The sequence below is a fragment of the Anabrus simplex genome, chromosome 2 (genome assembly GCF_040414725.1).
Source record: "Anabrus simplex isolate iqAnaSimp1 chromosome 2, ASM4041472v1, whole genome shotgun sequence".
Taxonomy (NCBI): Eukaryota; Metazoa; Arthropoda; class Insecta; order Orthoptera; family Tettigoniidae; genus Anabrus; species Anabrus simplex.
In genome coordinates, this window is record NC_090266.1 from 1,163,696,551 (window position 1) to 1,163,718,386 (window position 21,836).

Consider the following 21,836-nt stretch of genomic DNA (forward strand, 5'->3'; position numbering starts at 1 on the left):
CCGAAGTGCCAGGATTTTGTCCCGCAGGAGTTATTTTAGTGCCAGTAAATCTACCGACACGAGGCTGATGTATTTTAGCACCTTCAATTACCACCAGAGAGAGCCAGGATCGAATCTGGCAACTTTGAGTCAGAAGGCCAGCGCTCTACCGTTTGAGCTTCTCAGTCCGGTTTTAGACATGAAGAAGAAGAACAACAACAAGAAGACAAGGTATATAGAGCCCTATTAAGGTTAACTCCGTTGCACGGGATCGTTATCATTCTTTGACTTCAGCACCTAACCGCCAGAAACGATGCAGCATCCTTACGATATCTGTTCCGAGGTATGGATTTCAATATGCTGACGTTGGTCGCCACTAATCACGTACACACAGTAAAGGTTCAGAAAAGTTTACTTTAATTTATTAAAAACTCAAGCGTTTCAACTGCCTTGGACTGATATTCTATTGATTAATGATATTGGCGCTAATGTTGACAGACTGAAGTCAATAATACCAGTGCTGTTCGGCAAATACGCTCCGAAGATGCAGGTTCGGTTTTCTCACCCAACTTCGTCTTCGCTGACGGATGAAATTAAATCGGTCATAGCAAATCACGATGCCATAAGCATTTAAACGTCTCAAAACAAACCGATGGTACAACAGACGTGCAATTTGCTCCATCATGTCAAATACTCTCAGTAATGAAGACAAAACTTCATATTTAAATAATACATTATTGGTGTAACATAACCTAACCTCTAGTGCTAGCACAGGATCTACTCCCAACTGTGTGGAAGATTGGTATCGTTATTACCCTTCATGCGAAGAATTCACTTAGTGTATCATCAGACCGTCGACCTATATCCATTCTTACACCTCTTTCCATAGTACAAGAATGTACTCTTGGTACACGAGGAAGTCCTTAATTACTTGACTAACTACTCACGGCTTGACCCTAACCATCTGATTTTAAAAACTACACTGCAGAGTGGCTGTTCAACTGAAAGTAACTAACTTCATCCGGCACACAAAGGACACCCGACGATTGACTGTATTATTATAGTTCCATTTCATTTCCTGAGTACTTTTGACACCGTTGTTCTTGAGCTGTTTCTTTCAATAATGGATACGGTATATTTCAATAAAATATTTCAGGACGCACCTGATAAATCACCGCCAACGCACTGCAGTAAATAAAAACAGATCTGAGTAATTTAACCCATTTTGCATAGCGTCCGAAAAATCGGACGTTGTAAAAAATAAAATTGTGTGATATTTATGCTTGGTTTTAAGCCCGCGGTTCCTTCTTATGCTTCAGAAAGTCTGTAGCTAACAAGAACCAAGAATAAATCATTCTTTATCCTTATCATTCATGGTTGAATCTCATTTATTACGAGCATGGCGGCAAGATAGTACAGAGTTCTGTGCAACAGTCGAGATTTTTATTTATGAATTAATAAATATTTCCAATAATTGTAAATTTTGGTATGGACCATATTGTTGACACTCCTATGAATCTACCGACACACAAAGATGTTAATTATGTCTTATTATTGACGTGACAGAGGCTTGTAAATATAGCTGGCCTGAAAATCGGACGCTATGCACAGGGGGTTCTACTGTCTCAGATATTTGTATTCCCTTACTAGTTTGATGGTGAGTGTAATACCGGAAGTTTTGGAGGAAGAACCGACGTTTGGAGAGGAGCAGCGCATCTAACTTCGTGGTGACGGGTGTGAAACGGTTGATAATGACAGATGAGCATAAGGGTAATCTAAATTACCTTGGTATAAACCTACTTCTGAGTAAATATGAAGGGCAAATTGCTTCAACAAAATATGAAAATGTGGAGGCTAGGTCCAGTGGTAATCAAAATGTTACTGAAAATTTACATATAGAACTGAAAATCCAGAAAACCATGCAAATATCATACGAAAATAAAGAGTCATACGTAACATTGGGCCAGTACCCATGTTTCCGATATCCCTGATATAAAATTCAAAAGCAATACTAAGTCAAATTGTAACACAAAAGAAGCAACCCCGTAGTGGTCAAGATCACAATCTACATCTCAATTAGTATTTGACTGTTTTCCTGTCTCCTTCTCCGCTCCACACCCCCCTCCCCTCTCGCGAAGAAGATGCGCAAAATTGTGAAATCCCGCTGGACTTCTTTCTCTGCCAGTGGTTATAGGATACCTTTCCACCTTTCCAAGTGTATACAGCAATGTAAAATGAAAGGCTGAAAGAATTTGGACTTGGAGGAAGTGTAGTCCTACCTCTCATTGATGCAGGTGGAACGGAATCAAACAGGGGGCATACAATATTCTTTGACGGCTACTTCATATTCCTGAATTTCGTAAGACATCTGGCTTCAAAGGGAATAAGTGCAACAGGGACATTTCAAGAAAACCAGAGAGAGAAGTGCCCCCTTCGAAGAAAGGCGGACAGGAAAAAGAAGGGGATCATACGAGTGCAGGAGTTTTGGTGGTGCGTTGCTGGTGCACTGGAATGACAACAGTGTTGTCACTGCTGGTAAGAACTACAAACAGATGGAGGTAAGCGATGCATCAAGGTGGTCCAGAGTAAAAACATATGCAAAATATCTGTACCGCAATGAAAGCTGTTCAAGTCCTATAGTGGCATCCGTAGAGTGGATCTGCTTGACCAGTTTGTACTTCATCTGAAATACTTCTATGGATATCATAATCAGTAAATACATAACCGTAAATAGAGTTTACAGTATTGTGATAAAAGTTGAGTGGAAATTGAAGATCTACTTTACAGTGATAATTGGATAAGGTAATCCAACTCTCTAACACTACCTAAAAACCAAACCCCATGGCGCAACATCCCCTAAGGGCCATGGCCTACCAAGCGACCGCTGCTCAGCCCAAAGGCCTGCAGATTACGAGGTGTCGCGTGGTCAGCAAGACCAATACTCTCCGCCCGTATTCTTGGCTTTCTAGACTGGGGCCGCTATCTCACCGTCAGATAGATGCTCAACTGTAATCACGTAGGCTGAGTGGATCTCGAACCAGCCATCAGATGCAGGTAAAAATCCCTGACCCGGTCGGGAATCGAACTCGGGGCCTATGGGTAGGAGGCAGGCACGCCACCCCTACAACGCGCACGCTACCCCTACACCGCGGGAACGGCCTAACACTACCTAGCTTGCAACATTATTGTACAATACAATGCTGAGTAACTAGTGTTGTTGTACTGACCTGAGTGCGTAGCGTCCGATATATCGGACGGCCTGTGTAAATAAAACTATCACTTGTATGAACGTTCTGATTGTTGGAACGTGTTTCTGCAATTATTAAGAGTAGAAATGTGTAAATAAACTGAAGTAAATCACAACAAAATAACTGTTTGCACTAATGGTTTAATCAAACTTAAGAGTTCCCCAAGAGGTTGTCCTTGGACCATTGTTAATTGCAATTTACATACGCGATATTGCCGAATACCTTGCACACTGCAAATACCATATTAATGCTGATGATCATCAAATTTATTACCATTCAAGAAATCAATACATTTAGAGTGCTCTACGAGATATTAACCGCGCAGCTGTGAGCTTGCATTCGGGAGATAGTGGGTTCGAACCCCAATGTTGGCCGCCCTGAGGATGATTTCCCGTGGTTTTCCAGAATACTAACTGTTTAAACTATTTAAACATCTGGGTGTGAATTTAGCGAAGATTTCCAAGACGAACCCCCACCCCCTTTAGAATGTAATTGCCAGGTTTCGGTTTCATAAAACATAAAATTCTAAACTTAAATTCTATGTAGGCCTCCGTTCTCCATCCTCAAACTTATAATGTTGCCTTAATAAGATTTTGTAAAATATAAATAAGAACGAGTGAGGTATCCTCCTTAACTTCAAATTAACTACCTCTCAAACTTGATATTGTGACTAAGTTTTCCAAACGGGTTAAATTTATTTTTCACCTGTTCGACCTTTAATGTTTTCTATAACTTAGTCACCTAGTAGTGCGGATTAGCCTCTGCTCCGCCGGGCCTTATGCCAAATTGGGTAGTACGTATATTTCTTTCTGGAGTGCTTGGGTTTTTCTCCATTCTTTTTGATTTTTGGCCTTTCGTAAACGTAACCTTTCTTATATATTTTCTTCACTTTGTGGCCGTGTAGTGTGGGCTTTCTGCCACTGTTACGATGGATTTGAAGATCCTTTTTCTTGTGTACTCGCCTATCATCGTAACGAGTGTACGAATTGTTTTTCAAGCAATGTGTTGTTACTTTTCCCGGTGTTAATGTAATCTTAGGGCCCATTTGAGGGCGTATTGTAAACTCATATACAGTAACTTGTATTCCTGGGTTCGAGACCCTTGTTAACTTTTATGAATTTAACTCCGGGGTTGAAGACCCGATTTATAAACTGTAACAGAAGCTACGCCTTCTTTCATGAGTGGCATTATGTATACCTATGCCAAAACTGTACAGGCTTCCCGAACCCCATAATATGTATTACGTAGTATGTAACGACTTATGAGAGTCATAAAATTCTGATTATACATTGTATGGTGTCTGAGCTTCTGTGCTCATTAAAATGTTATTTATTCTGAGCCTCTGAGCTCTTTGTCGTAAATAACCTTAAGCTTTCAAGCTCCTTTGGAACAAACCGATTCCCTTGATGATTCGTAGTCACAATATTTTAAAATTTCTGGAACTTAACGCTTAACTTGTTGTTGTCTGAGTTTCCTGATCCCTTTCCACATTGTCTATGTGCATGTTGTATTACTGTTAAAGAGTTGACCCTGTTGAAAAGTAATACAAATTTCTCAAATTTTAATTGGTTTTCTCAAACTTTGATTTATGCTTTATTTAACCATTCAACCCTTACGCGTCCTTCCCTTTGCTAACCATGGAAAAGTCCGTCAAAACAACAACAACAACATCAATAATAATAAAATAATAATAATAATAATAATAATAATAATAATAATAATAATAATAATAATAATAATAATAGAGCCAATACTGGGCCATAGTCTGCCAAGAAGGACGAGATCGGTTCCCAGCAAGATGGCCTACAAACATTGGAGTGTGTTGTGGTCAGAGTAACAACATCCTAAGCCTATTCATTTGCTTCCTTGACCGATTCCACTGTTTCTCACATCAGGTAGCTGCTGGACTAACCTCGTTGGTCAAAGCAAAACCCGTTTACAGCCTCAAATCGAAGCGAAGTCATCTTCATACAGGCCATCAAGCTCCTCGGTTGTGTGGAAGGTCAAGACTTCCACTATCCGTAACCTCGACACTAGGTGGAATAAAGTGGCTAGCTCTATGTTTGGGCGCCTTTGCCCCACGAATTGATGTAATGATCATTTTTGGAGTAGGCTGAGTGAACCTATGTTAGCTGAAATCTCGTTTCTTAAATTCTTTCGACTGCCTGACGGGGAATCAAATCTATGACCTTCTGGAATGCGCTGTTAAACCTCTCTTAAGTATGTATACAATTAATAGCGGTGTGACACATTCATTCTATCCTATTCTTGGTTTAACACTTCCTGACTCTAGTTTCACTGAAGAAAACTTGTATCTTATTTTATACACCTATCTCATGCAAGTCAACAACCGACACACGAGCATGTGATTGCTACCTCTTAGAGGATCGAGTGAAGAAGGAAGAGCCCACGTACATGGAATTCTAGAAAGGTCATTCCGTAATATTGACAGGACTAAGCTATTTGAGATTCTGAAGGTGATCGGGGTCAGTTACCGAGAAAGAAGTGAGACCAAAAATGCAGTTTATCCTCTCTCATTTTCAATGTTTGTATGTAAAGGAAATCAAAAAGGTATTTGGAAAATGGGATCACAATTTAAGAAGAGCAAATGATATCCCTGGGATTTTCCTATGATATTGTCATTCTACCTCAGTCTGCAGGAGATCTGGAGAAGTTGTTGAACTCGCCCGGTGGAATAAATTGTCAAGGGATATGTTTGATAAATTTCAAGTCGTTTGGAAATTTAAGAAAAAGCTAGGAAAGCAAGTGATAGGAATATGCCTCCTGGGTGACAGCCTTAAATGCAGACCATCGATGATTGATTGCTCTGCAACCTTAGACAGTCATTGGTGCCCCTGCTGACCCTGTGTCATTGCGAACGGCTGACGTGGGCCAAGGAAAGGTGTCTTTGAGCGTTGCACATGTGGAAGAAGGCTCGCTGGTTTGAAGAGTCCAATTTCCTTTTGAACCATGCATCCGACATAAATAACATGGATTCACATCCCCTGGTGTGGCACCATTGAAGATTAGCAAGCTGGTGGTGAGTGTGTCATGGCCTGAGGAGTGTTATATTGGCATGCATTAGGACTGTCGATCATCATACTACAGTTCTGGAAACCTGTTAGTCGACCATCTGTACCCTTACGGTCAAGCAGTCTTTTTTGAGCAATGTACCCTATTTGAACAGGGAAGCACACCATGTCATTGGGCTTGGATCACTAAAGAGTGGTTAGGGGGGATGAAGATAATGAATTCTCTGCACTGCCATGGCCCCCAAATTCACATGATTTTAACCCCATTAATCGTGTTTGCGATGTGCTGGAACAAGCTGAAAGTAGTGATGAGCAATGCTCTCGCTCAAGGCTCTCGAGACTGATGTCGCAGATCTGAAGACGCTCGCGAGAATCTTGAGACAGATTCTCATGTGCGACGTCCCAGTTACTAAGGGAGTAAGCTTTATAATGTATCGTTAGCAGTTATGGCATGAACTAAAATTCCCATGTAGAAATGTGTGTGCTGATGAATGTTGTCAAAAGCTTGGAAAAGTACTGCATGTTCAACTATGAGCCCCTTAATACATTAACGAAAATGAAATCAGAATATTGTCTTGGATAAGGAGTACAAAATGAAAATAAACAAAAGTAATGGAGTGCAGTCGAACAAAATCAGGTGATGCAGGAGATATTCGATTAGGAAATAAGTCTTAAAGTAAGAAGATGAATATCGTTACAAGGGTACTAGAATAACCAACGACGACAGAAGTAAGGACGACGTGAAATGCAGACTAGCACACGCAAGGAAGGACTTTCTTAAGAAAATACATTTTCTAACTTCGAATACTGATATAGGAATTAGAAAGATGTTTTTGTAGACTTTCGTCGGGTGCGTGGCATGAAATGGAACTTAAACATGGCCAATAACTATGTCAGAAAGAAAGAGAATAGAAGCTTTTGAGATATGGAGGTACAGAAGGATGCTGAAGGTGAGATGGATAGAGCGAATCCCGAATGAAGACATGCTGAATCGAATAGGTGAGAGGAGAACTACCGGAAAAATTTGACCAGAAGAAGACATAGAATGATAGAACATGTCTTAAGAGAGCCCGAACTTGTTCAGTTAGCTTTTAAGGGAAGCGTAGGTGGTAACAACGTTAGGGATAGACCAAGGAATGAGTATAAAACAGATTAGAGTAGGTGAGTGACGTAGTATTTACGTAGAAATGAAAAGCTTAGCACGATATAGGGCCACATGGAGGGCTGCATAAAACCAGTCGATGGACTGATGATCCCACAACAATTGTTCATTTAGCTACAGATATACAGGCTACTAAGATACTTCGATATTTTATATGGGCAAATTAGGGCCACTTGTAAATAACCGACTGTTTTCAGACCAACTTTGCTTTACGGGAGCGAAAGCTGGGTGGACTCAGGATATCTTATTCATAAATTAGAAGAACAGACATGAAAGTAGCGAGAATGATTGCTGGTACAAACAATCTGAAACAATGGCAGTAAGGTACTCGGAATGAGGAGATAAAGGCTAATTTAGGAATGAACTCGATGGATGAAGCTGTACGCATAAACCGGCTTCGGTGGTGGGGTCATGTAAGGCGAATGGAGGAGGATAGGTTACCTAGGAGAATAATGGACTCTGCTATGGAGGGTAAGAGAAATAGAGGTAGATCAAGACGACGATGGTTAGACTCAGTTTCTAACGATTTAAATATAAGATGTATAGAACTAAACGAGGCCACAACACTAGTTGCAAATCGAGGATTGTGGTGACGTTTAGTAAATTCACAGAGGCTTGCAGACTGAACGCTGAAAGGCATAAGAATCTATAATGATAATGTATGTATGTATGTATGTATGTATGTATGTATGTATTTTTGTATGTATGTATGTATGTATGTATGTATGTATGTATGTATGTATGTATGTATGTATGTATGTATGTATGTAAATAACCGAGGCTTAATGAAAATAAAGTAATGGAATTCGGGGCATTCCTTGTTGCATTATATCGATGGTTCCAAGTACTATCACCAAAAGTTCAAAAATAGGCAAAATGAGTTAAGGACATCCAAAACCGTTACTTCATTATCTTCCCCTGTATAAAAAGTGTATCACAAGCGCCACAAACTTACCAGCATTATATATCTTAAGAACATCGTAAGTCATGTCAGGAACGCACTTACCGGTAAAATGAATCGCAACTCAAGTTACGATGTATATCGGTAATTATCGTTCTCGCTGTAGTTAGGAGCACTGTCGTCTAGGGCCGCCACTAGCCATGTACCCATTTCAGACGTAGTCATCAGTATGAGTGTAACCCATGGCTTCGCTGAGAACGGGTTACGTGGTTGCTATTTACATCTTTCTGGTGTCTGTTAAGTTCCTAATAATTATGTACTAATGTTGAAAGTTAAAGATAAATGCTATGACTGACAACCCTACAAATAATTTAAAACGTATGTAATGCTCTTCCCTTTAGTTATCAATGATTGTCGTGGTCCAACTAAAATAGCCAGCTACCTTTACCATTTCATAGAGATGAAAGCCGGTAAAGATAGCAAAACATTCAAACCCTATTCGGATGACTGCGGAGGGAAAAACAGGAACGGATTCCTGTTGCATGCAGAAAGTTTGGTATTTCAATCACACGTCACTTTCTAGAACGGGTGGGCTCCCAGAATGAATCGGACTGCATGCATGCCCTGACGGAAAGAAATAAGAATCAAACTGTGTATGTTAGGATCAGTTGATCACAATAATCAGGATGAGTAAGGTCGCCGGCAAGCCAAACACAGTCCATGAATTGACTCAGGACTTAATATACAACTTCAAGAAAGTAGTGCAGAAGTAAAACTGAATGCAAGGTGAGATGGAGTAAAGTGCGGGAAATCTCTGTCGTAAAAGGTCGACCATACGAAGTGTACTTCAATTACGCTTACCAGGAAGAAACAAAGTGTAGTGCGACATACTTGAACAGGCATATCACGGGTCCCCACAGATCACCGAGCAGAAGATGAAGGACCTGTTGTCCTTATTCGATGTAATCCTGCTTCTTATCATCACCTTTATCAAAGATTGGTTTCAAGACAGACTGGTACACCAGAACACAACCAGTGATGTATCAAGTGCTGATAAATGGGCGTGTGCTTGCGGAAAGGTGATCGTTCTCAATTGACAGAGTTTACGGCATGAGAAAGAAGAAACAGATATAGCGCTAGTTATGAACTAAATATTTAGCTCATATTTCCAAACAAAAACATCGTAGGTCCGCAAAGTCAATTTTGTAAAATGATTAGAGCCAATGTTTAGAGACTATTTAAATCCATTCATTTGTAAATGTTCATGTGTGAAGTTTCAATAAAACTGTAAATTACCTGGATTTGCAGTGTTTATTTCAGCTTCTTTTGTTTTTCCTGCACATTTGACAATAATCATGATGACTATGACGATTTGAAGTTAACATGTTAATACTTGGAGCCGTCGATATAAAATCCGAATAAGTATGTACAGTCGTTCAAATAAATAATGAGGTCATGGTATAGTGTGAGTACATTCACAGGTACATTTTTCTCAGGAAATGTAACCTACTAAGTGCGATGTAGGTATCCATAGGGTTTGTGTCCACACGGGAGGTGAATTATATTTTGATAATAATTAACATTAATTGTAATAAAATTTACAAGTGAGGAACATATAAGGCGTGATCATAAAGTTTCCGTTTGAGGGCGCTGCTGCAGCGGACATGCAACGTAGTGCGACTCCGATGCAGGTATATCAGAACGGACATGTAGGCAAAGGAGTTAGTGTGGCAGCAGCGTCGTGCCGACGTGCGTGTGTTAATGTGGCCACGTGAACTATGGCGATGTTATTACCAAATGCGTCCAAACAGGACCAAAGTGCTGTTATTCTGTTCTTGGCTGCTGAAGGACAAAAACCAATGGACATCCATCGAAGAATGAAGACTGTGTATGGGGCAGCATGTCTGTCGAAAAGCATCGTTGTGGAATGGTGCACCAAGTACCGTTGGGTCACATTTCGACACAACACGCCGATTGCTCCGGGAGGCCAGCCTTATTTATTACGGACAACAACAAGCGGGCGGTGGATGAGGCGATTAAGGCGGACTGGCGCATAACCATTCGTGCAATGGATCTCGACATCGGCCTCGATAGCGTCGACGCTTCCTGCTAAACCAGGATGTGCAGCAGACGGTTACGGACTTCTTCACGCAGCAGGACACGGTGTTTTACCGCACGGGGATCTTCAACCTGATGCGTCGGTGGGATGAGTGCCTCAATGCTCACGGTGGTTTTGCCCGATTGGCATCCTATTACGATCGCCGAATCTACTCTACATATTCCTACCTTGCTTACTGCTGCTCGCTTCTACTTCCTTCTCGCCGCACCATGCACCTCACTCACCTGTCGTCTACTTGACTGATTACATCATCTTCGCTGCCCTTCGCTCTGCCTGTGCGCTGTGTAACCACGTGACATTATGTTTCTAGAACTCACTGGCTTGTAGCCTGCGTTCTATTTCTGGAATCTTCCTTTCTACTATATATTGCTCTCTCCGCCTTTCCACCGTTGAGTCGGGCTTCGTGGCGGAGTGGTGGACCACACACTAAAACAGTGCTTATTGTAATCATATCAAATTCATTTGGACTCTATCTACAGCGACTTGGTGAGCAAGACTTATAATATTTATCTGCATTTTGGACTCATACTTTCATTCGGGCTATTGCCTGCTGTAATACTTTCTTCTGTCGAGTGGTTATGCTTCCCTTTAAAAACTCATAACTTACACTGCTTCTATTCACGCACTGCGCTACGGACGATTGTAAATTATTTTCAGATATCATCCTAGATCTATGCTATTACTAAACTTCAGCAATACCCGGTGAAGAAAATCCTTTCCCCGTCCTAATATTCATCCTAATTCCCTTCGCCCTCCCTTTCATGCTTTTTCTCTTTCAGGGTTCAGTTTCGATGTATATTGTACACTTCCAATTTATTCAACAGGCTTTCCTTTTATGTACCACTGGATAATTATTTGTAAATGTGGCACACCGTTTGGATTTTTCATCTACTTGCAATTATTTATCTTGTTGTTAAATTATGGTTGTTAAATACACTGTCTGACAGAGCAAATGCAACACCAAGAAGGAGTGGTCAGAACTTTATGCCAATTGCAGGGTAGACTGACGTCACTGAGGTATGCTCATGATGTGAAATGCGCCGCTGTGCTGCGCACGTAGCGAACGATAAATGGGACACGGCGTTGGCGAATGGCCCACTTCGTACCGTGATTTCTCAGCCGACAGTCATTATAGAACGTGTTGTCGTGTGCCACAGGACACGTGTATAGCTAAGAATGCCAGGCCGCCGTCAACGGAGGCATTTCCAGCAGACAGACGACTTTACGAGGGGTATGGTGATCGGGCTGAGAAGGGCAGGTTGGTCGCTTCGTCAAATCGCAGCCGATACCCATAGGGATGTGTCCACGGTGCAGCGCCTGTGGCGAAGATGGTTGGCGCAGGGACATGTGGCACGTGCGAGGGGTCCAGGCGCAGCCCGAGTGACGTTAGCACGCGAGGATCGGCGCATCCGCCGCCAAGCGGTGGCAGCCCCGCACTCCACGTCAACCGCCATTCTTCAGCATGTGCAAGACACCCTGGCTGTTCCAATATCGACCAGAACAATTTCCCGTCGATTGGTTGAAGGAGGCCTGCACTCCCGGCGTCCGCTCAGAAGACTACCATTGACTCCACAGCATAGACGTGCACGCCTGGCATGGTGCCGGGCTAGAGCGACTTGGATGAGGGAATGGCGGAACGTCGTGTTCTCCGATGAGTCACGCTTCTGTTCTGTCAGTGATAGTCACCGCAGACGAGTGTGGCGTCGGCGAGGAGAAAGGTCAAATCAGGCAGTAACTGTGGAGCGCCCTACCGCTAGACAACGCGGCATCATGGTTTGGGGCGCTATTGCGTATGATTCCACGTCACCTCTAGTGCGTATTCAAGGCACGTTAAATGCCCACCGCTACGTGCAGCATGTGCTGCGGCCGGTGGCACTCCCGTACCTTCAGGGGCTGCCCAATGCTCTGTTTCAGCAGGATAATGCCCGCCCACACACTGCTCGCATCACCCAACAGGCTCTACGAGGTGTACAGGTGCTTCCGTGGCCAGCGTACTCTCCGGATCTCTCACCAATCGAACACGTGTGGGATCTCATTGGACGCCGTTTGCAAACTCTGCCCCAGCCTCGTGCGGACGACCAACTGTGGCAAATGGTTGACAGAGAATGGAGAACCATCCCTCAGGACACCATCCGCACTCTTATTGACTCTGTACCTCGACGTGTTTCTGCGTGCATCGCCGCTCGCGGTGGTCCTACATCCTACTGAGTCGATGCCGTGCGCATTGTATAACCTGCATATCGGTTTGAAATAAACATCAATTATTCTTCCGTGCCGACTCTGTTTTTTCCCCAACTTTCATCCCTTTCGAACCACTCCTCCTTGGTGTTGCATTTGCTCTGTCAGTCAGTGTATATATTCTATTTCGCATTGTTATTGGCCTAGCTTCTTCCCTACTGCACGATTTTCCTTGATTTATACTACTCCTCATCATCATTTATTATTATTATTATTATTATTATTATTATTATTATTATTATTATTATTATTATTATTCTAGTACGCTGAGCTCTCTACTGTATCGCTATATATTCTTTGCATATTCCTCTGCGTACTTCTGATTATTTATCGTTACTTGTACTTTTGTCTAAACACGCTACCACGACGACTGTTATGGTAGCGCTATATTATGGTATGATAGCAGAGGTCCTCCCTCACTACAATCCAGAGCATTGGTTGTTGTTGTTTTCCTTGTTTTATTACTGATATTGAATATTTCGATTTATATTGTTCTTTCTCTCAAATTAGGAAGACATATTTATTTTATCATATTTAGTTTGAAATATCTTTGAATATTCTTAAGAGAGGAATGATAAAGATAGGAAGTAAAAGGAGATTCCAGTCATATTAATCTATGTTTCAAAGAGAATATACAATCCATAAATCACTTAACTTAAAAATGAACATGTTGTGTTCGTTTTATTATTTTCATCTATTAGACCATTCGAATTTCTATTATTTATTGAATTCAAATATTTGGCAACGAATAACTTTACCGATGAAATATAATTGTACTTTTGATACATGGATGACAACATATAATAAGAACCATACGCTCAATACTTGATTTAACTGGATCTAAACTGAAAAATACCTATATAAATATTATATGAGGCGATAATGATAATGTACCAGGGGTACACCTTCTCCGGCTACTTAAACTGCGTGCTTTCTCTATGACCATCTATGTCAGTGAACACGAACATTTACAAACTTTCATAAACTTTCTTCTTCGACGGTTATATGGCTCTACCGTCTATTTGCTATCGACTAATGACTAGACACAAAATAATTGCAGAAGATATTTTGTTTTTGTTGTTGGTAAACCTTTTTCTCTGAGGATAGACTTTTAATGTACCGAAGTTGTCATCACTTCACCTGGTTCCTGTTCCCCTGTAATCTGCCTATCACAGGCTTGTAACTAGGTTCTCTAGTCAAACCCGGGGGTGTGTATGGAAATTTAGCCTACCAGTGTATTGCATTTTAATTTAGTCCGGTACTTTCCTCTAAAGAACTATTTAAGGAGAGCACTTTAGGGCCGTCTTGTCTGATTTGCTCCACCTATTAAGAGACGGAGGCCAGAGAGGGCTAGGAGAAAGGGTGCGGCCGGCTTGAAGGAGATCCAGCGCTACAAGGTAATGCCAGAATTTACCTAAACATGTAATCGTGCCTGCGGTGGTAGGGGGAAAGGTTTCAATAGTTTTCTTAATATTTAACACGTCATCTTTTTCTTTTGGGTTTAAATGTAGGACCTTCTGCGAAGTCTTCGGACTCCATTTACATTCACTACTGGGAAAACATTTCATGTAAGGGAGCACGAGTGGTGACCCTCAGATCGCTCCCCTTCAACTTTGTGCTAGGTGACTGAAGTTTTTAACCCTAAATGTTGGAAATCTTATCTGGGCTTTTAAATATTCTCCCCCTTTAGTCACCCTTTTTATTATGGGATTAGACTCTGCATCATTGGGCCTTAAGCATAAGTAGGTTCTCCTTTCTTCCAGAATGTTCATTAAGGAGTGCTAATGTTTCGCCTCCTTGCCATTTGTTAATGACCTGCTGTGTGTAACCTTATCTGATTTTCTTAAGGCCTTGTAGTATGGGTATTATTCTTTATTATTTTATTCCTTAGAGTTCTTAGGGTAACCGCGTCTATGTCTTGGTTCCCTCTGGGAACAGCACTTAAATTAATTGTGGATCATGGTAATAGATAAGCCCACCATGGAGCACCCAGTGTATGTGTGTTTGAGTCATCAGTCCATAGACTGGTTTGATGCAGCTCTCCATGCCACCCTATCCTGTGTTAACCTGTTCATTTCAACCTAACTACTGCATCCTACATCTGCTCTAATCTGCTTGTCATATTCTTACCTTGGTCTATCCCTACCGTTCTTACCACCTACACTTCCTTCAAAAACCAACTGAACAAGACCTGGGTGTCTTAAGATGTGTCCTATCATTCTATTTCTTCTTCTCGTCAAATTTAGCCAAATCGATCTCCTCTCGCCAATTCGATTCAGTATCCCTTCATATGTAACTCGATCTATCTATCTCACCTTCAGCATTCTTCTGTAACACCACATTTCAAAAGCTTCTATTCTCTTTCTTTCTGAGCTAGTTATCGTCCATGTTTCACTTCCATACAATGCCACGCACCACACGAAAGTCTTCAAAAGCATCTTTCTAATTCCTATATCAATGTTTGAAGTGAGCAAATTTCTTTTCTTAAGAAAGCTCTTCCTTGCTTATGCTAATTTGTATGTTATGTCCTCCTTACTTCTGCCATCGTTAGTTATTTTACTACCCAAGTAGCAATATTCATCTATTTCCTTTAAGACTTCATTTCCTAATTTAATATTTCTTGCATCACCTGCCTTCGTTCGACTGCACTCCATTACTTTTGTTTTAGACTTATTTATTTCCATCTTGTACTCCTTACGCAAGACTTCGTCCATATCATTCAGCAGCTTCTCGAGATCTTCAGCAGTCTCAGATAAAATAACAATATCATCGGCAAATCTCAAGGTTTTTATTTCCTCTCCTTGGATTGTGATTCCCATTCCAAATTCCTACTGGATTTCCTTTACTGCCAGTTCTATGTAAATATTAACAGGAGGGGGGGGGTACTGCAGCCTTGCCTCACTCCTTTCTGGATTGCTGCTTGTTTTTCAAAGCCCTCGAGTCTTATCACTGCAGACATTTTTTATATAGATTGTAGATAATTCTTCGTTCTCGGTATCTGATCCCAATCACCTTCAGAATCTTAAATAGCTTGGTCCAATCAACATTATCGAATGCCTTTTCTAGATCTACGAATGCAATGTATGTGAGCTTGTCCTTCTTGATTCTATCCTCTAAGATCTGACGTAAAGTCAGGATTGCTTCACGTGTTCCTGCATTTCTTCTGAAGCCAAATTGTACTTCTCCCAACTCAGATTCGGCATGTTTTTCCATTCTTCTGTAAACAATACGTGTTAAAATTTTGCAGGCTTGAGATACTAAACTAATGGTGCAGTAGATTTCACACTTGTCAGCACCGGCTTTCTTGGGAATAAGTATAACAACATTCTGCCGAAAATCGGATGGCGGTTCTCCTGTCTCATACATCTTACACTAAATGGAATAACCTTGCCATACTGGTTTCTTCTAAGGGAGTCAGTTTTTCAGAGGGAATGTCATCAATTCCAGGTGCCTTGTTCCTATTTAGATCGCTCACAGCTCTGTCAAACTCTGACCTCAAAAATGGGTCTCCCATTTCATCAGAATCAAGAGCCTCTTCTTGTTCCGGAACCAAATTATCTACATCTTCACTTTGATACAACTGTTGGATATGTTCCTGCCACCTTTCTGCTTTGTCTTCTTTCCCTAGAATTGGTTTTCCATCTGAGCTCTTAATATTCCTACACCTAGATTTCCTTTCTCCAAATGTTTCGTTGATTTTCCTGTATGCAGCATCTACCTTTCCCAGGACCATACAACCTTCGACATCCTTGCACTTCTCCTTCAGCCAGTCTTCCTTACCTACCTTGCACTTTCTATCCACTTGATTCTTTAATCGCCTGTATTCTTTTCTGCCCTCTTCATTTCTAGCATTCTTGTATTTTCGTCGTTCATCAATCAGGTCTAGTATCTCCTGAGTTATCCACTGATTCTTAGTTGATCTTTTCTTCCTTCCTAACATTTCTTCAGCAGCCCTACTGACTTCATTTTTCATGACTATCCACTCTTCCTCTATTGTGTTTCCTTCAGACTTTTCACTTAGTCCTTTTGCAACATGTTCCTTGAAACAATCACTCACACTCTTTTCTTTCAACTTGTATAGATCCCATCTTTTGCATTCTTTCCTTTCTTCAATTTCTTCAGCTTCAGATGGCATTTCATGACCAACAAGTTGTGGTCAGAGTCCACGTCTGCTCCTGGGAAAGTTTTGCAATCCAACACCTGGTTTCTGAAACTCTTCCTAATCATAATGAAGTCTATTTGATACCTTCCAGTGTTCCCAGGTCTCGTCCACGTATAAAGCCGTCGTTTGTGGTGTTTGAACCAAGTATTGGCAAGGACTAAATTATGATCAGTGCAGAATTCAACCAGCCGACTTCCTCTTTCGTTCCTTTGCCGCAATCCGAATTCTCCTACTGTATTGCCTTCTCTTCCTTGGCCTACCACTGCACTCCAGTTTCCCATCACAATTAGATTCTGGTCACCTTTTACATATTGTATTGAATCTTCCATCTCTTCATATGTTCTTTCGATTTCCTCATCATCCGCTGAGCTAGTAGGCATATAGACCTTCACTATTGTGGTGGGCATTGGTTTGGTGTCTATCTTGGCGACAATAATTCTTTCACTATGCTGGTCATAGTAGCTTACCCGCTGCCCTATTTTCTTATTCATTATTAAACCAACTCCTGCGTTTCATCTGTTTGATTTTGTGTTGATAATTTGGTAGTCGCCTGACCAGAAATCTTGTTCTTCCTCCCAACGTACTTCGCTTATACCAACTACATCCAACTTTAGTCTATCCATCTCCCTTTTCAGATTCTCTAATCTACCACAACGATTCAAACTTCTAAAATTCCACGCTCCGACTCGCAGAATGTCAGTATCCATCTTCCTGATCCGGAGATCCGAATGGGGTACTAGTACACCTCCGGAATATTTTACTCGGGAGGAAGCCATCATCAGTATATCACTCATTGAGAGAGAGCTGCATGTCCTCGGAAGTTAGTTACGGCTTAGTTTCCCGTTGTTTCAGCCATGTTGAGGTATCAACACAGCTAAGCCATGTTGAGTGTTATTACAAGGTCATATCAGTCAATCATCCATACTGCCGCCCTTGCAACTTCCGAAAGGCTGCTACCCCCCTTTCGATGAACCATTCCTTAGTCTGGTCTCTCAACAGATACCCATCCGATATGATTGCACCTGCGGCTCGGCTATCTGCTTCATTGTGACACGCAAGCCTCTCCACCGCGGCAAGGTCACATTGTTCGCATGGGGAGGAACATTAAGAAATAGGGTCACCCTAGGGATTGCCACGTGTAACTGAGATTGTGAAAAGCAACTGATTGCTTGATTGATCTCGCCTCTTGTGTCTTGGAGCTGAGACTCCTATAAATTGTACTTGTTAGGAGCAATTACGTTTTTTCATTGTACCTGTCAAGAGCAATTCTTTCATATGTAAGTTAACTTCTGGTTGTTACTCCCAATTTTCTTGTACTCGATTCAGGACTTCGATGTCCATTCCATTGTTGGAGCTGACGAGCTCGTTGTTCATATTTTTAACTGTTCTTTGTTATACCATTAAATTTTTCCCTCTGAATTTTAAGAAAGAAAAGTAATCAAAGTTCCGAATTTGTTAAAGTAAAGTTGCTATAAGTAATCCCCTGTCCAGCCATTCAACCCAGGCGCATCCTATTCCTCCGCGAGCCACGGAAAAGCCGTAGCAATAACATCAGACCAACGTTAGTAAATTGTATTTATTTTAGGATTCAGGTATTATAATCAAATTGTGAAACAATATCCAAGTATATCATGATTGTGTCGGTGATTTCATTAAGCATCCACTATAGATATTTTCCCTTCGCAAGTAGATTACATGTCCGTTAAGGAACAGACCAACCGTAGTTCTGAAATCGGTATCGTGTGACCTACCCACTAGACTGACCTGGGAACGAACCTACGATTTTATTCGGATAGGTAGCTAAAGGGGTACAATACATACATTCAGATATTCAACAGGTAGTCTCGAAGTTATTTAAGGTCTTTTCGTAAAATAATTGATTATTTTCATAAAGTATAAACATAACGTAATTTGTTTGAGTTTATGTGGAGAATTTCCCTTCTGGTGTCTGGTTATTCATATTCTGTGTGTTGTACAGCATGTTACAAGCAAACACATTTTAATATTGCTCTCATGTGTTTTGTGCACTTCGTGTTGACGGGAAAAGTGTACCTGTGTATTTGTTTGTTTGTTTATCAAATGAGGACGACATGCCGTACTTTATGGAACTCAGCAAGTATTTAAAAATAAAATTGTGTTAAATTAGAAGCTCGGTTAAGTCGTAATACAATATTTAAAAAAGGACGGAGATAAAGAGCGGGGTTGGAATAGCTCCTTGCTAATATTTTGAAAACGGTCAGCTTATGTTAGGAATATTGAAGAAAAAGGTACTTGGCAGTTTTTTTTTTTACTTTTAATGTCCTGACAGCATTCTCCTATGGAGCTCACCCCGGCCAGCCCAATTATTGAGGATGACTTAGGACTGTCGTTCAAATAAACTCAGTGACGCGCCTGTTCGGCACTCCAGCGCTGCTGAGTGATTCGTCTGCAACATGGACTGTATCCAGAAAGAAACCCACCTGAAAGCAAAATATATTGAAAATACACAGCCGTTTCCAGTCATTTGACCCGCTCAGGAATGGAATGAATGAAGCCCCGTCTAGCGGTGAGGATAGGAATTGTGCCGGCTGCCGAAGCCTGTCGCACTCCTTTTGGGCCATGATTAATGACTGACAGATGAAATGTTAATGGAGAGTGTTGCTGGAATGAAAGATGACAGGGAAAACCGGAGTACACGGAGAAAATCCTGTCACGCATCCGCTTTGTCCAGCACAAATCTCACATGGAGTGACCGGGAGTTGAACCACGGTGTCCAGCGGTGAGAGGCCAGCGCGCTGCCGCCTGAGCCACGGAGGTGAAAGGAAAAATTATTTACTCTCATTGTTTCATGGGTTAAGCTTAAAATCATGCGTGGGCTACACAAGGGAATTAGTTAAGCTACTTCATTCCTGAGTTAAGTTGCAAACCTCTCTTCAGTATTTATATAGAGTGAAGGCACATGGTACTGGTGGTGGTGATTCGTCCGTGGGACGGGGACGTTAAGCTTTGAGCAGATTCTTTAGTGCTATTCGACAGCAGTAGGCTATATGCTGTCACCGGGTTTCACCCTCTCTCTACTTCATTATCATCATCTCACATCCAGGTCGTCCATGGGTGTCAGGTAGAAAGACCTGCACCTGACGAGTCGAACATGGTCTCGAAAAATCCCGGCATTAAGAAACCATACGATAAATAAATAAATAAATAAATAAATAAATAAATAAATAAATAAATAAATAAATAAATAAATAAATAAATAAAATTACTTTTTCACAAGCCGTGCGGAGAATAAGAAATTAAGCTATAAGTGCATAATAATGGAGCACTTATATACCTCATTATGTATTGCTTATTGTGATTCACATTTGGGATAATTTAAAATATTAACGTTGTTTAGTATCAAAATTCAACATTCATTGCATTATTATGTCACGGACGTGTAGACAATTTACACGTCACATCAGTGGTGTCAAACTCTAATTGATGTGAGCGCTATATAACACAATCGAACAGTATAGCGGACCAGTAATACAGACATGTCCATAATTTATGCATGTTTAGTTCGTGATAACATATATTTTTAACAATAAACACGCATTTTACGATAAATTTACATTGCTTGTGCACTGTGGGGTGGGGAGGTATCAATTCAGACATGAAATTGGAAATTCGAAGTCACAGAAGTATAAATACATGTAATAATATTTAGTACTAGCGTTACATGGATTTGTCGTCTATTGTATCATATATTATGTTGTCAAGCGAGGTGAATTGTAGTATAGAAATGCACTTGGTCAGCGTGTCGCTTACTCAGCCGTCTTGCTGCGGCTTCTACGATCGGCCTCGTCGTTTCACCTATCAGATTCTCCCTTAGTTGACAGTTCAAACCTTCAGGTCAGGCGTGAATTCCGTGCCTCGAGGTAAGAGGTAAGATCAGGGGCATAAAACACTACTGACTTCAGAAAAAAAAAAATAAAGTTACTTGAATTGACCGATTCTGTATAAAAATTTTAACCGTCCCGTTTGGAATACAGGTCAATTAGAGAGCAGTTTTGTGAAGAGGAACAACGTGTACTCTGAGGTGGGGAGGTGGTATCAATTCAGACATGAAATTGGAAATTCGAAGTCACAGAAGTAAAAATACAAGTAGTCATATTTAATACCAGGGTTACATGGATTTGTGGTCTATTGTATCATTTATTCTGCTGTCAAGCGAGGTGAGTTGTAGCCACATCAGGCTACAAGGAGACCTGGCAAGAAATAATTGCCTCAGGAATAGATAATTTGAAGGTTTTCTATGACATGATATTAAAGAAATCACCGCGGTCAAACTATGATCTAATATATTTCTGCTAGGGGTTTAACATCACGCAAACGCGGTTTTCGGCGACGCAAGTATGGGAATGGGTTAGGTTTAGGATGGTAGAGGCCATGGCCTTCATTCAAGAATATCCCAAGCATTTGACTGGTTAAAAAATGGGAGAAAACGGAAAAAATCTTCAAAGCTGCCGACTGTGAGATTCTAACACATCGTCTCCCAAATGCAAACCCAAAGCTACACAACTGTAACCGCACGGCCATCCCACACGGTCTATTATATTTAATGAGCAAATTCGCGGTTCATGGTTTCCGTAATTTGATTTGTAGAACTCAAATATTTCATCATTCAGGTGCAGCTTATATTTTCTAGCGCTACACAGAATTATGTGAGAAACTTCACATCACGATTTAGAAGCAGAGGCACGGAATACCCCACAGAATTTTGCTAAGTGAAGTGAAATTGGTGCGAAAAATGTTCTGTTCACGTATTATGTGGTATTAAATATTGTATTGTGGAGGGCTATCAGAGTCCTTAAAACTAAAATTATTACACAGAGAGATAGCATGATTTACTATCCACTACATTTATTTAACTACTATTAACAGTTATTTGCATGTTTCCACGCGTTTCAGTTGTCCACTACACACAGCATACACACGCTGGAACACACTGTCAGAGACGACTCGAACTCTTAC